Here is a 13847-nt window from a genome sequence, read left to right on the forward strand (position 1 = left end):
GAGCCCCTTCAGAGCCTGGTACTTATAGAGCTAGGGCAAAGATCTTGATGCCAAAGCAGGGTGGACTAAATACAGACTAATAAATGAGACAGGTGCTCAAGAGGGCCCCCCCATACCATCATCTCCTCCAGATTTGGACTTCTACTCACTTTGCTTTTACATTCCCTCTTCCCGATGGTGTCTTTGGTGAGCAGGGTGCTTTTCACCTGAAACAGCCTCTGAGCTGAAAAGAACAGTCACCACCAAATCAATTCCTCATCCATTAACAGGTTGTCTCTCTGTTCTTGAGACACAGGCATTACCTGGTTAGACCTGTTTTGTTTGAACACTAACGTGTGAGTTGGCCAAATGCAAATGAGCCAATGTTTGTAATCCTTTATTTTATTTTTTTAAAGGGCTAGGTAGCCAATCAGAAGAGGGGGAAGTGACTTAGGGAATTCCCGGTTGGTGGCTTATTGCTTAACATCCTACAAAATGATTTAAAATTATTGTTATATGCATTTATCTTCACTCTGATGAGGGCTCAGACTTGATAACGCCCGTGGTGCCCCATCCCTATAGGAGCTGGTGAGATTGCAGCCTGCTGCCTCCCCTCCATCAGCCACAGCTATTGGATTTCCCACCCAGAATCTTTAGGTAAATGAGGTAAGTCCTGATTTTTAAAACTTCTTTTGAATCTGGAATCCGAACACCTGAGTGGAAAGAGAAGCCTGCTTTAAACTGGACAGATGAAACTAGAACAGACTCTTGGAGACGGCTGGCAGGAAGTGAAGCTCACCTTACCTGGGCTTACCTCACTGGGTCAAATCAGAATTTTATTTTGGAGGGCAGGTTGGCTACTTTGGATATTATCTGTGAATTTCCTGCATTGTCTGGACTTCTAATCTCTGTGAATTTAAAAGTCCCCTTGTTTCCCTATGCCTGGGTGGCAAAACCATTCCCCTGGGTTGAATTCTTCTGGAACAAATAGGCAGCTAGAGATAGGTGGCTCTGATATAGCTCAGAGAAGAAGTGGTTGGCTAAGTAGCTGTTCGGGCTCAGAGTACACGGTCTCGCTTTCTAGAGATGTCTTCTGCTGGTAATTTTTCTGACTTATGAGCTACATTGAAAGGCCAATTTGTTTTTAATATGTTCCAGGACTGGAAAATGGCTAGAAATAGGCAAGAACATACACAATCACACTGGAAAAAGTGGCCAGGCATCCAAGGCAGGCAGAGGTACTGGGGAGAGCTGAATATCTACAAAAACAAAAATTCAGAAAAAACAAAAATCAATTTTGGCAAAGGGCTTCACTGTATAACAAGGGGACAAACTAACCCTTTGTTTACAAACTAACCCTTTGTTTACTCCATTTTGTCCAGAAAATACAACAATCAGTTTTGGCAAAGGGCTTCACTGTATAACAAGGGGACAAACTAACCCTTTGTTTACTCCATTTTGGGAGACTATGATCAGACAGGCAGTTGTGACTCAGCAGCAACAAATGCCTTCTGAGACAGGGATTCTTTTGATTTTGCTTGGACATTGTGGAGAAGTGTTAGCCCCAATGTGTACTGACCTGGGAACAGTGGGAAATTAACTTCTTGTTGGTAAATATCAGGCTGAGGTGAGAAAGCGACATTTTCACCGTCCATCTTTGCTGATTTACCATGCTCCCAGGATGGTGGGAGTGTGTGTTTTTAAGATGGAGAGTGTATGCTTCTGGGTTCAAGTTCACAGGTGTCTCTGCTGGTTATCTGCACTCACCTTGGTAACAGGGAGAAAGTGAGTGAATGGATTCCAAGAACTTACTGATGGAAGTCTAATTCAGGAGTTGGTTCTGCAGCCATGGAGGTAAAGATGTGTTCAGATAGTCTTTCAATGTGTAAAAGGGCAATTAGAGATTCTGTGTGGCTGTGTGTTAATTCCACTGGGGTCGGGGGAAAAATTTATTTCTAACAGAAAAGAAGAAGATACGTTATTAGGAAGAATTTCATGGCTAGGAGATACTATCAGAAAAGGCTCTTAAGAGATTTTAAGGATGACTTTAATAGCTGCATTTGAAGTTTGCAGAGGATCCACTTTTCCTCTTTTTGTGACCTAAAATTCTGGGATGATGAAATAACTCACCAATTCCATCTTCTTATAATATGGAGTCAGGTAGACAACACCATTTTCACACAAATGGCTAATGGTATTTAAAAACCATGATGGAATGTGAATTGGGAGTCATTTGGAGGTCTGTAGTTGAACTTGAAAAAATAATAAATGTAATGGAGACAATACTTCACCGTGTTTCCAAAATATTTTACAGAGGCATTTTAAATGAAAGTCACTTTGAGGGAATAGCTGTGCTGTAAGTTCTCTTACATGACCGCGCAAGATGGTAGCCTTCATCAAGACCTCTCAAGGTAGTGTGGGTAGGGTGACGTGTTTGATTCAGGCCTCGTTTGTTATGAAAAGGCTCAAATTCAATTGTATTTGTTATTTTTTTGGTTAAAAAGCACCTATTTGTTAAATTCAAACAATCCTTTTTGGTTTTTTTTTGAGATGGAGTCTCTCTCCGTCGCCCAGCCTGGAGTGCAGTGGCATGATCTTGGCTGACTGCAACCTCCGCCTCCCAGGTTCAAGTGATTCTCCCAACTCAGCCCCCCGAGTAGCTGGGATTGCATGTGCTCGCCACTATGCCCAGTTAAGTTTTGTATTTTTAGTAGAGACGGGGTTTTACCATGTCAGCCAGGCTGGTTTTGAACTCCTGACCTCAGGTGATCCACCTGCCTCAGCCTCCCAAAGTGCTGGGATTATAGGCTTCAGCCACCGTGCCCAGCCATATTGTTTTCATTTTTAATCTATTAGTCTATCGTGATCTCCCAATGGAAGTATCTTTGGCCTTTGTGGACGTCAGGAAAGCCCTACTTTCCCACTCGCAATTCCATGTTTATGGGTACCCTAAATGCTCCCATTAATTGACCAACTTTACCCTGATCTTCTTTCAATATCTTTCTGACTCCTTGAAGGTATGAGACAAAATGGAAACTGAGAGGTTAAAAGGTTTACTAGGTTGCATTCAATTAGCGAATTGGAAACTGGAAGGAACTCCTATCGGGTCTCAGGTCAGAACGTGAATGCTTTTGGCCAAAGTTCACTTCTGAGGAAGTAGAATTTCGCTTTCTGGAATCTTGCGATATTTTATTCCCTCTATATCTTTCCCATGCCCCCGACCTACCCAATCTCCACAAATTTGGGGATTTGAGCACTGGGTTGTGATCGTTAGACCATCTTGCTTTTCTGAAAGCCCAGGGCAAGACCCCTGCTTCATGTCACAGTATCAAACACAGACATAGAAGCTTATACAAATTATTGAGAAGCTATTGTCTTTTCTCCCTTCCTCCATATGGAGTCATCTCTATGCCCTTTCATACAGATGTGATTTACGAAGACCTCTGGGTTAGGGGTGGGGTGGTGAGCAAGAATCCCGTGGCAGAATCTGCTAACACACTTGAGAAGCAATGTTGTGGTTTTAAGGAACTCAATCTAAAGCTTGAACCTGATTTTCAGGGATACCATTTTGCTGCCGTTTCAGCCCATTTCTCTTGTTAAGATCGCTCTCTGGTAGAGTTGACGTGACACTCATTTCTGTTGTGGGTGGGGCCCTGGTTGGGAGGCATTGGCTCCACTGCAGCCTGGGTGTCTAGAGACCACATTCTCACCCTGCCTTTGTTACTGGGAAACCGAACGCGGCGCTGTGGCTTTCAGCTTGGGTAAGCCGGGTCTGCGGCGGGGATTGCCATCTGAAGACAGAGGCAGGAGGGCAGCCACACCTTGCCCAGGTTCTCTTAAATCTCTTGCTCTATAACTGAAAGGAGGGCATAATTAACTTTATTTGACATTTTTCATATCTAATTTTTAAGAATATGATTTTAAAATAATAGATTTGTTCTAAAGAGCAAACAATCTTGCTGTTATTAAAAACGTGTTTACTTAAATTGAACGGGGTTTCAAAGGGCCAAGCTACTAAGCTGTGCAGGAAACAAACAGTGCAGTGAGGAGAATGGCTCCTCACCACAGCTATTCTTAGGGTGGGACATAATTTCAAGCCAAATAACATTGATGTCCGGAAACCAGGATGTGCTGAAGTAGAAATTTCCAGGGATCCCTCAGAGTTATTTGCTAAAATGTTTATTATTCTTCAGAGGGGGGTGGAAATATTTCTTTAAGAGTCTGCCTTGAAGAATTTCGAACTCCAGCTTTGGAGTGATGGGAGCACAGTGCAGGGAAGGCGGGATGTGAGGTGGTGTGCTGGACGGCAGTCTAGGGACCTGGTCTTCTAGCACTGGCAGAGCTGTGTGGCCCAGAGCACACATTCCCCTTTGCCAGGCTTTAGTTTCCTCCTCTAGGCAAAAGGGTTTGAACCTGACCATCTTTAAGATCCATTTTAACCCTCAGATTTTGTGGCTGTGGTGATTGGGGGTGGTGGGAGTACCTGGGGGTCAGCAGGATAAGCACGAATCTGTGAGAGCTGAGAACAGGTGGGAGAAGCCTTCTAAGGATGAGGCAGGAAAGATTAGCAAGAGCCCTTAAATGGATTCTTTAGGGCCTTCAGAATTTTGGCTAAAGGCTATACTAGTGGAGGTACTAAGACCTGACACCTGGAGCCTTTATTAAGGATGTTAGAATCCACTCCCATGACAACATCCCAGCTTTGCCAATTTGCCTCATGTGTCTCAAGCTGGTGGGAATGTAGAAGTGGATGAAACAGACTGTTTTGTGATGGCAGGGAACAGCCTATGCACAGGGGCAGGTGCTCTACTGGTGTCTTCTATAAAACGCCAAAGCAGCCCGCCAGAAAATGGACATTTAGGCACTCATGGTGTCTACTGAGTTTGTATGGTACTGATGAGCTTGCTTGACTGATTATCCATGACTTACTGAGTAGATCGAACGTATGTGGACTCACTTCTCCTAGAGGAAGACCCTGTGGCTGCCCCAACCACTGAGCAGCCTAACCTGGAGACCCTGATGTGCCCAGAAAGCGTCAACCTTGTATCTGGAGAAACCAGAATTTGCAACAGGGCCAAGCAGGGTGGCCCATTTAAAGAGGCTCCTAGGGTTTTAATTGACCTTGTTTTAAAAGAGACACCCTGTAAAATACTCCTATGAAAACTTATTTCACAAGCACCTAACCACATTCTGTCTTTGGTTTGTTTTACGGGGCCGGGCCCCTTGTTCTGGTCAATTGGTCTGCATTATCTCTCCTCCTCCAATCTCACCACACACCCTGGCCTCTGGGAGGCTTCCTCCCTTCTTTTTTTTTGTTTGTTTTGTTTTTTTAGCATCTTAGTTGTTATTAGGGGTACTTGCCTACTTATTTAAAATATGGCCAGTATAGGTGCATACAAAATGTGCTTTCTGATTAAAACAAAGCCAAAAATAAAAAGAAACCAAAATGCCTATTATAATAGTTGGATTTTTAGACTAATAGACCACCTCATTAACCCTGTCATTTTACCATAACAACTTATTTTTACCTTTGTATGACCCTGTCTCAATGTCCTTTTTCTTTGATGTTGTTGCAATTATGAACATCAAATTTCATAGCTGCTTTTCCACCCCACTTTCTATCACAGAAGCACAATAAATAATCTTGGGGGCTGGGCTCTTGTTGGCCCAACTGTGGCTTCAAAACATTTCAGTTGCCCGTCCAGCCCTTTCTTAGCCTGATACAACATCCCCCAAAAGTCTGTTGAGCTTTTCCTGGAATAAGAAGAGGGTCTTCTACTTTTTGAATAGAGCAATGGAGATTGGAGAATATGGTCATCTTGTGGAGGTTATTCCAGGCTTCTTCTTAGGAACCTTAAAAAAAATCTCCTCAATAGGGCTGATGATATATTCTGGACAATAAGGTGAGCAGAGTCTGAAAGATGAGAGCAATTTTCAATCTTGTCATGATTTCATCTAGTCAGCCTCATTTCATCTAGTCATGAGGCTGACTAATGATAAGACTTGCTTTGTCTTTGCAGTGTACTCTAGATTTGACTCTAAATTCAGCCTCTGTCTTGATCATGCCCACTTAGAAAATTAGAGTGCAGCTAGCTCACCTTTTAGTCATCTTAATTCCACTAGGCAGAAGGCTGTGGGTCAAGGAATGTTGATGGAGTAAAATTTGACTGCATGTGTATCTGAAGGGGTAGGAGGCTAAGAGATTTTATGGCTTGGAAGCTGCTGAGATGTGGTGTAAAGAACACTGGACTTAGAGTCCAGACACCTGAGTTTAAGCTGGACTCTACCACTGGGTAGTTGAATGACTTTGAGTGAGTTATATAAGCTCTAGCATCTAAGTTTTCTCATCTGGAAAATGGAGTTAATAACATCTACTGCATTGGGCTGTTGTAAAGATTAAATTAACAAAGAATGTGAAAGCACCTGAACAAAAGCTTGTGAGTAAATAATTAGTAATTTGTGGAATGAACATCAAGGGAAATCTTCAATTTGGGTGTTTTCAGTGAGTTTCTGTTGGGTCAGAGTGAATGGATATTAAATTCTGGGATTTTGGTTTGTGTGTGTGTGTGTGTGTGTGTGGCGATCAACATTGGTTCTTCACTGTGACCTTAGGAAAGAAATGCAATAGGGTTTTTATTGGGAAGGTGGGTAGCAGGGAGATGCATGAACCATATTAAGGGGGGACCTCCAAATTGAACCTTGTTTTGAGTCAACTGCAAACCACAACCAAGGAGGTCCTGGGAGACCTGGGGTGACTTGGCGTGATTGGGTATGCAGCACATTCCTGTTCTTGTGTCCTGATGCCTGGCAAGTAGGGACCTGCAGAAAATACTGATTCTCCTCCAGGCAGTTCACATGACTAGCTTTTAGGAGTGAGTATACCATTGCCCACCCCTAAAATTCTTGATCATGTCTCCAGATGTCTACTGACCACTGATGCTGAGGTCATGAATCTTGGGCATTCTAGAGGCTTTGGGAAAAAAAATTCTACTTACTTCTTTTGCCCAGACACTCTGGGGTCTACCTCTTGGTAAATTATTCAAATGAGGTTTCTGGTCATGCAAATGTGGTTTCTAGAGGCTATTTGAATTGAACAAGTAGTTCTTGTTATTAGTAAAACAGCAAGGATCCCTAACTTGGGGTCCAAGGGTAAATTCAGGGTTTCTGTGAACTTGGATGTAAAAAAAAATTGTCTTTATTTTCAATAATCTCTAACTAGAATTTAACATTTTCTTTCAATATGAATGTAGGCAAAACTCCATGGTAGTATTAGCTGCAACTGTGACTATCACCAGGATAAATCACATTTTCATGTCTTATTACACCTATTACATATATCACAAAAAGTGGGTATTTGATATCAAGTTAGATCTGCCCTAGGTAGATATTCTTATTTAATGTATTAACAAGGAAGCACATATATTGTTATCAGGTTGGTGCAAAAGTAATTGTGGTTCTTGCCATTAAAAATAATTACAAAAACAGCCAGTCTGGCCAACATGGCGAAACCCCATCTCTACTAAAAATACAGGTGTGGTAGCACACACCTGTAATCCCAGCTACTCGGAAGGCTGAGGCAGGAGAATCATTTGAACCCGGGAGGCAGAGGCTGCAGTGAGCCAAGATCACACCACTGCACTCTAGCCTGGGCAACAGAGTGAGACTCTGTCTCAAAAAAATTAAAAAATAAAAAAAACTCTGTAATTACTTTTGCACCAACATAATATGATATCACACATTTATTTTAAAAAGTATTTTGACATTGTCTTTTAATATAAATTTTTAAAAATCTTATAATATTTTACTTTGTCATGTAAAAATATTATTTTGAGAAGAGGCCTGTAGGCCTCACTAGATTACAAAACAGATCCATCGTACAGATGAAAGGTTAAGAACACCTCATTTACAGCATTCTCTCACACACGACTAACGAAATGACTTCTGAACAGCGCCAGTTGATAGATGTTCTCTGCCAAAAGGGGAGTATGATCTTCCCATATGTTCCTGCCTATGGGTAGCCTTGGAGTTGTGAAGGGACTTTGGCATAATGAAGATGATATAAGAATGATAATGGTAATTTGTTGAGTGCCTGCTGTAAGCCAGGTGGTTACAGTCCTGTTCAATGTCATGTTTAGTTTAATCCTCCCAATGACCTCAGGAGGTAGTGCATGGAACAAAGACAGAAGAGATCCCCTGCCCACCCACGGTAATGAAACATGGGTACAGGTGAAGGCAAAAGTGGGGACTGACCCCTTGGAGATGGCTGATGTCACGAGTGTGCAACTTGTGCAGTTCCACGGGGCCCCATGCTTAGAAAGGTTCCATGTTTGGTTTAAGGCTCTGCTGTTGCCATCTTAAAATTCTTCGTAAGTTTTGAACAAAGGGCCCTGCATGTTCCTTTTACACTGAGCTCTGCAAATGATGTAGCTGGTCCTGCCTCTGGTTACGGTGAAATGGAATGTATGACAACTCCTGAGACTGGGAGTCTGGGAAGCTGCTGCGGAGAGCCCCCTCCTCATTTTCATCAGGCTCAGCTACGCAACCTCTGGTGGAAAGCTATGGCCTGTTGAGGAGGGAGGATGTCGTTTTTGAGTTAGTGAGTTTTCCAGTTTTGTGTGAGCTCCAAAGGTTTCCTCCAAACAACTGGAAGGATGGCTGAATAATTGGCTGAAAGGGATTTAATCCCTTGAAAAACCTTTCTGGTAGGGAGTTGCTGGCAATACTGGTGGGTTTTTCATGATTTTATTTTACAGAGGGCTTGCTACGTAAACCAGTGAGCCAGGAGAAACAGAATAAAGTCTGTTCTGGAAGGAAAAATGAGACCTGGTGTGCCACGAGTCTAGTGTTCTCATAGGAAGGCTCTAAAAACAAACTCAGCTTTCCTGCTATTGAATGATTATCTCTATAAAAGGAAACTTTACTTCTTCTAAAGGAGAGGTCGTCTAATTTGTGAGAAAATTCAGATGTTATTTGCTTCTTAAGCTGCAAGGATGCTAATGAATAATTCTCATGAAGTTCTGTTGGTGTTTTAGGGCTAAGTTTTTATAGACTGTTCCAAAATTCAAAACAGGGATGTGGACGTAGTGATGGTGGAAGAGGGGAAGACTTTTCCTCGATTTCTTTGTCTGAGGGATGGAATTCAGGCTCCCCCAACAACATATTCATGGTCTTTCTCTGGTCAGTCAGTGACGTTCATAACACAAGCAAGCCTGTCATCAGGACCAATCTGTGATGGCTGAGACATCAGGTGCTCTTCCAAAAGAGCCATAATTCACCCTTCATTTTCCAATGTTTTTTTTTTCTTGCTGTTATTACTGCTCTTTTATCATGGCTAATAAGTCTGAGGTGGCTTCAGGCAGCCAGTCCTAACCACTGAGTCAATCTGGGGCCTCCAACGGGAAGCCAGACTGAAGTTCTGATAGATGGGTTTGAGTGGCCGTGAACTGTGTTTCTGTAGCATCCAGACTGATTTGCACTGAAAGGGAGCTTCCATATTAGGGCACAAGGATGATCAATATGTCTCCTGTTTATATTTGCGGGAAAGAGTTGTGGGAATTGTGCTTAAAGATCTCAACTTTGAAATTAAAAGTATAAGGTCCTAACAGACATCCTCCTTCTCTTTAGAAACACAAGGATCCATTTTCAAGTAATTTCAAAAGAATTATGTTGCTTTCCCCACCCCTTCCCAAGTACACTTATTATAATATATCCAGTCCATTTGCTAGCTTTATGTCTTTAGAAAAGTTGCTTAACCTTTCTCTGTAAAATGGTGCTAATATTAGTACTAACATTCAGGGTTATTGTGAGGATTAAATGAGGTAATTCATGTAATGACTAGTTCTATTTCTAGCACATTTTAAACCCTCAACAAATATGAACTATTATCACTGTCATAGTTTTTGTTGTTGTTTTGTAATTATATAATCTTCAAGATTCTGAGCTGGGGGCTGTTGCTCTTTCCTTGACTTGAACATCTTGCTCTTTTCCTAGGAGGAAACTTGACTCTTGAAATGGTCAAATCCATTGTCCTAGTTCATCCTGACCCCTCCCTGGCTCCAATCCCCACCCTTTACCGTCCTCCACCCTTCCTACATTCCTGCACAGTTGGTCTTATTTATTTTTCAGTCAACTAAGGGTGTTGTTAAATCTTTTATTTTTCTGCTGCCCGATTTGGTTCTAAGCACTCCACTCCCTATGCTGCTCATAACAAGAATGCCTGGGAACGCTCAGCCAGCCATATCCCTCCCCTGTCGGAACACCCAGTTCTTAATGCTCCTGGAGAGGCAACATTTCTGAGGCCCCACTGCCGTAAGCCCCCCTCCCCCATGAAGCCAGTGGTCTGGTAGTAATGAACCCCCAACGGCCCGGAGAAAACTGGGGCAAGGTGTTTGTCTGGGGAAATGTTGCATGTTGCCTTGACTGTGCTTTCTTCTACAAAGCTTAAAAAGAGATATTATATTATTTTATTTTTATTTTTATTTTTGAGACGGAGTCTTACTCGGCTGCCCAGGCTGGGTGTGCAGTGGCACAGTCTTGGCTCACTGCAACCTCCACCTCCTGGGTTCAAGTGATTCTCCTGCCTCAGCCTCCCAAGTAGCTGGGACTACAGGCACATGCCACCATGCCTGGCTAATTTGTATATTTTTAGTAGAGACGGGGTTTCACCATATTAACTAGATTGGTCTTGAACTCCTGACCTCAAGTGATATGCCCGCCTCGGACTCCCAAAGTGCTGGGATTACAAGCATGAGCCACTGCGCCCGGCCAAAAAGAGATATTCAAAAGCTCCCTCTGACTGTGTGTGCTGAAGGCTGAGTGCTGATGCCATTGCTTAATTAATGTTGTTCATGATCTCCATTTGGGCGATTTGTTTAGCTCCTTGTGGCCCTTTTTGGACTTAGCTTATCATGTGACATTGACAAATTAATGAGAAGTGAGCATGTGATGATGCTTGGATTAGGACAGAAATCACATCTAGGACATCTCAGGCCCTTTCCACCTGGGACCTGAGACCTCAAATCTCTTGGCAGGAGATGAGTGGGTCTACACAGCCCGCTTTTGAGGTAGGTGTGGCTAGCCTCATTTATGCGATGGGAAAACTGTGGTCCGGGAACCAGGGGTTTTCAAATTATGCTCTTTGCCCAGGGCTGGATGTAGGATGTCTGGGGGAGAGGCTAGACTGAGATCTGGGTACACTGAGCCTCCACTTTAGGAGGTAACCTAGAGACTACATCTACTCCCTAAACCGTATTGACTTTTGGAAGTCAACCATTTGGAAGAGTGTGGTTTTGGTTTCGATCGTATCCCAGCAGTCTTTTCTCTGCCCTTGTTAATCTGATTCATGATCTGAACCTGGGCTGGCTGGAGCCTGGCCATGTCACTTTGCAGACCATGGACACCCCTGAGTGCCCTCACAGAACCAGCCAATGGAAAAGTACAATGTCTTCTGGCTTCTCAGCCTTGCCAGCTCCCTCTGGCCTATTTGATACCCCCTTTTATATCAAGGGAGTGAAAATGTAGCATCCAAACTGAAAACGCAGGTTTTTCTTTGGTTTTTATAGGAAAAACAAATTGGCATGAACACTCAGTCAAACCAGCTCAGGCTGTTTGGGCAGATGCCTTTCTTTGCTTTTTTCTGTTTATTTTCCTACAAATCAATGCTTAACTGCGTTGTTATCGGAGCAGAGCAACAGGTGCAAAAAAATAACTCTGCTGCCAACTCAAATGAAAAGGTAGGGCTTATACCCTCTGGGAGGTATTCAGAAGATAACAGAAGCCCCTGCCAGCAACTGAATTAACAGCTCTGTTTACGGTGGGTTTTATGTTAACAACCTGCTCCTGACCCTCCTACACATAAACACACCATTGTCTCGGAGAGAGACATTCAGCCATCCAGACAACCCACTGCTTTATTCTGCCCTGAGTGGAGATTGGTTTTGGCTCAGGCTGCTTTGTGAAACTCAGAAGCATTATCCTCTCTGCCAACTCCACATCCTAGTCAGAGTTTTCTGTGAAGCCAAGGGCATGGGGTTGCCGGAGAGAAGAGGATTGGTCCTGCTTTTAAGCCTAGCTGAAATTCTTTTCAAGGTTGGTCATTCTCAAATGCCAGAGAGGGTTGCCCGGCTCTCTCTGCTCTTGCCCCATTCCATTCACAACAGGAGGTGGGGAATGAGCTCAGATGACTTTGGAAGGAGCCACTATTATTTTGGAAGCCCTGTCCTTGTGAATAGTCCATCAGGGTAGGGCAGCGTCTATGTTTTGTTAACTATTGTATCGCCAGCACCTAGCAAAGTGCCCAGCATCTAGTAGACACTTGGTAAATATGTATGAATTACAGAGGGTCTGAGACAATATTGTAATGGCCGGATAAGCATTTCTTGGTAATAGTTTCTTTCTGCTGAAAGCTGAGAGACTAATTGTCTTCAGTATGAGGGCTTAAGTCCAGGGTAATTAAGTAATCTTTTGAAGGACTGAGATGGAGGTGGGATGGGGTAAGGGGTGGCTTGGCCAGCCTTGAGATGCTCCTGATGCAAGTAACCATCAGAGAGATCCTCTGCAAGTGCTATATTCTGGGGCCAGATTTGTCTGTTCGGCCTTCAGAACTCATACTTTTGAGTATCCAATTGTTGTTGAATTTGACCATTTGGTATTAATAGAACTAAGCAATTCCCTGTTTTATTTCAAGTTGGCAAATAATATAATAGTAGGTTATCTGCAGATGGATTAGAGGTTGAATTCTCTACATTGAATCTTTTGTCTCTATAAGGACTTGCTTGCATTTATGGACATTTCTTTCAAGGCTGGTATCTCCTGGAGTTGATCATCTTGTGGTGGGAAAGGGAAGGGAGGCAAGTGGGTGAGTCTATATAGACCAGAAAATCTCAATGGCGAGAGTGTTCAAGATTTCGTTAAGGGAGGTTCTCAGAAATGCAGATTTTAGTTTAGAGATCTGGGGTTTCAGTAGCCAAACACTGTTGAATCTAACAACATGGGGGTACTGAGCATTAGGACCTATTTTATTTCAAGTTGGCAAATAATACAGTGATAGATTGTCCACAGAGGCCCACAGAAAACAAGCAAAACCAGGAGGATGTAAATGTTTGGAAGAAGAGGAGAGTCAAAGCTTCTTTTGAGGCCTCAAAAGCCTCTGTGATGTTTTACAATCTGAAGCTTGCCCTATTCTTAATCATATCTGATGGGTTTGATAAAGGCCCTGGGGGTCATCTTAGGCAAGCTTGTCTTTTGATCAACTTGGGTGCCTGCCACTGTCAGTATGTGCCGCCTAGCCTGGGTCTGACACCAAGACTGATAAAGATCAGCATACTATGTATATTTCCAAATGGCTTACAGTCAATAAAGTGTACCTATAATGGATCCAGACTTGGCCTCCCAGTGCTGCATTATTGGTCATGAAAACCCTTGAAACCCCAGCAATAATACCTCAGATGTTGCCCCTGGGAACGTGAAAAATGTCTGTTTCAAAACACATTATAAGGCTATGAAATTATCTGTGATGTAATCCCAAGAGAATCAAATACATTCCCCAAGCTTGATTCACAATTCAATTCATTTGTAAAAACACGAATGATTGTATGTATTATATTCAGTTGCCTTTCACATGTACATGAATTTTTTTTTCTCTTATTTGGGAGTAGTCCTTTGAAATGACAGTCATATTGAAACAGGAAGTCAGTAAGCTGTTGCAACATCCTTAGGGCAAATGCTGTGAATTCACCTGCTGGTAACTTTGATTAAGGACTGAGAATGGTGTGGGTATCACTGTCATCACAAAAGTAATTATTTAAAAGGACTAATTGCTCCTTTGGCTTCAGAGGTAAAAATGCCCACATGGCAGCCAGTTCTGTGGC

The 13847-nt window shown here is 42.8% G+C and overlaps 1 protein-coding gene across 3 annotated transcripts in view; it reads left to right on the forward strand.

Annotated features, from left to right (window-relative positions):
- The first annotated feature begins 435 nt into the window (after positions 1–435).
- EHF (ETS homologous factor) overlaps positions 436–13847 on the forward strand; it is a 42212-nt gene continuing 28800 nt past the window's right edge. For 2 of the 3 annotated variants that reach the window (XM_016919913.4, XM_009460169.4), the window contains exon 1: positions 436–645. The gene's annotated coding sequence lies outside the window, so the exon portion shown is untranslated. The remainder of the gene's footprint in view (positions 646–13847) is intronic. The other variant, XM_009460164.4, reaches the window with a different exon arrangement.

This window comes from Pan troglodytes, chromosome 9, assembly GCF_028858775.2.
Source record: "Pan troglodytes isolate AG18354 chromosome 9, NHGRI_mPanTro3-v2.0_pri, whole genome shotgun sequence".
Taxonomy (NCBI): domain Eukaryota; kingdom Metazoa; phylum Chordata; class Mammalia; order Primates; family Hominidae; genus Pan; species Pan troglodytes.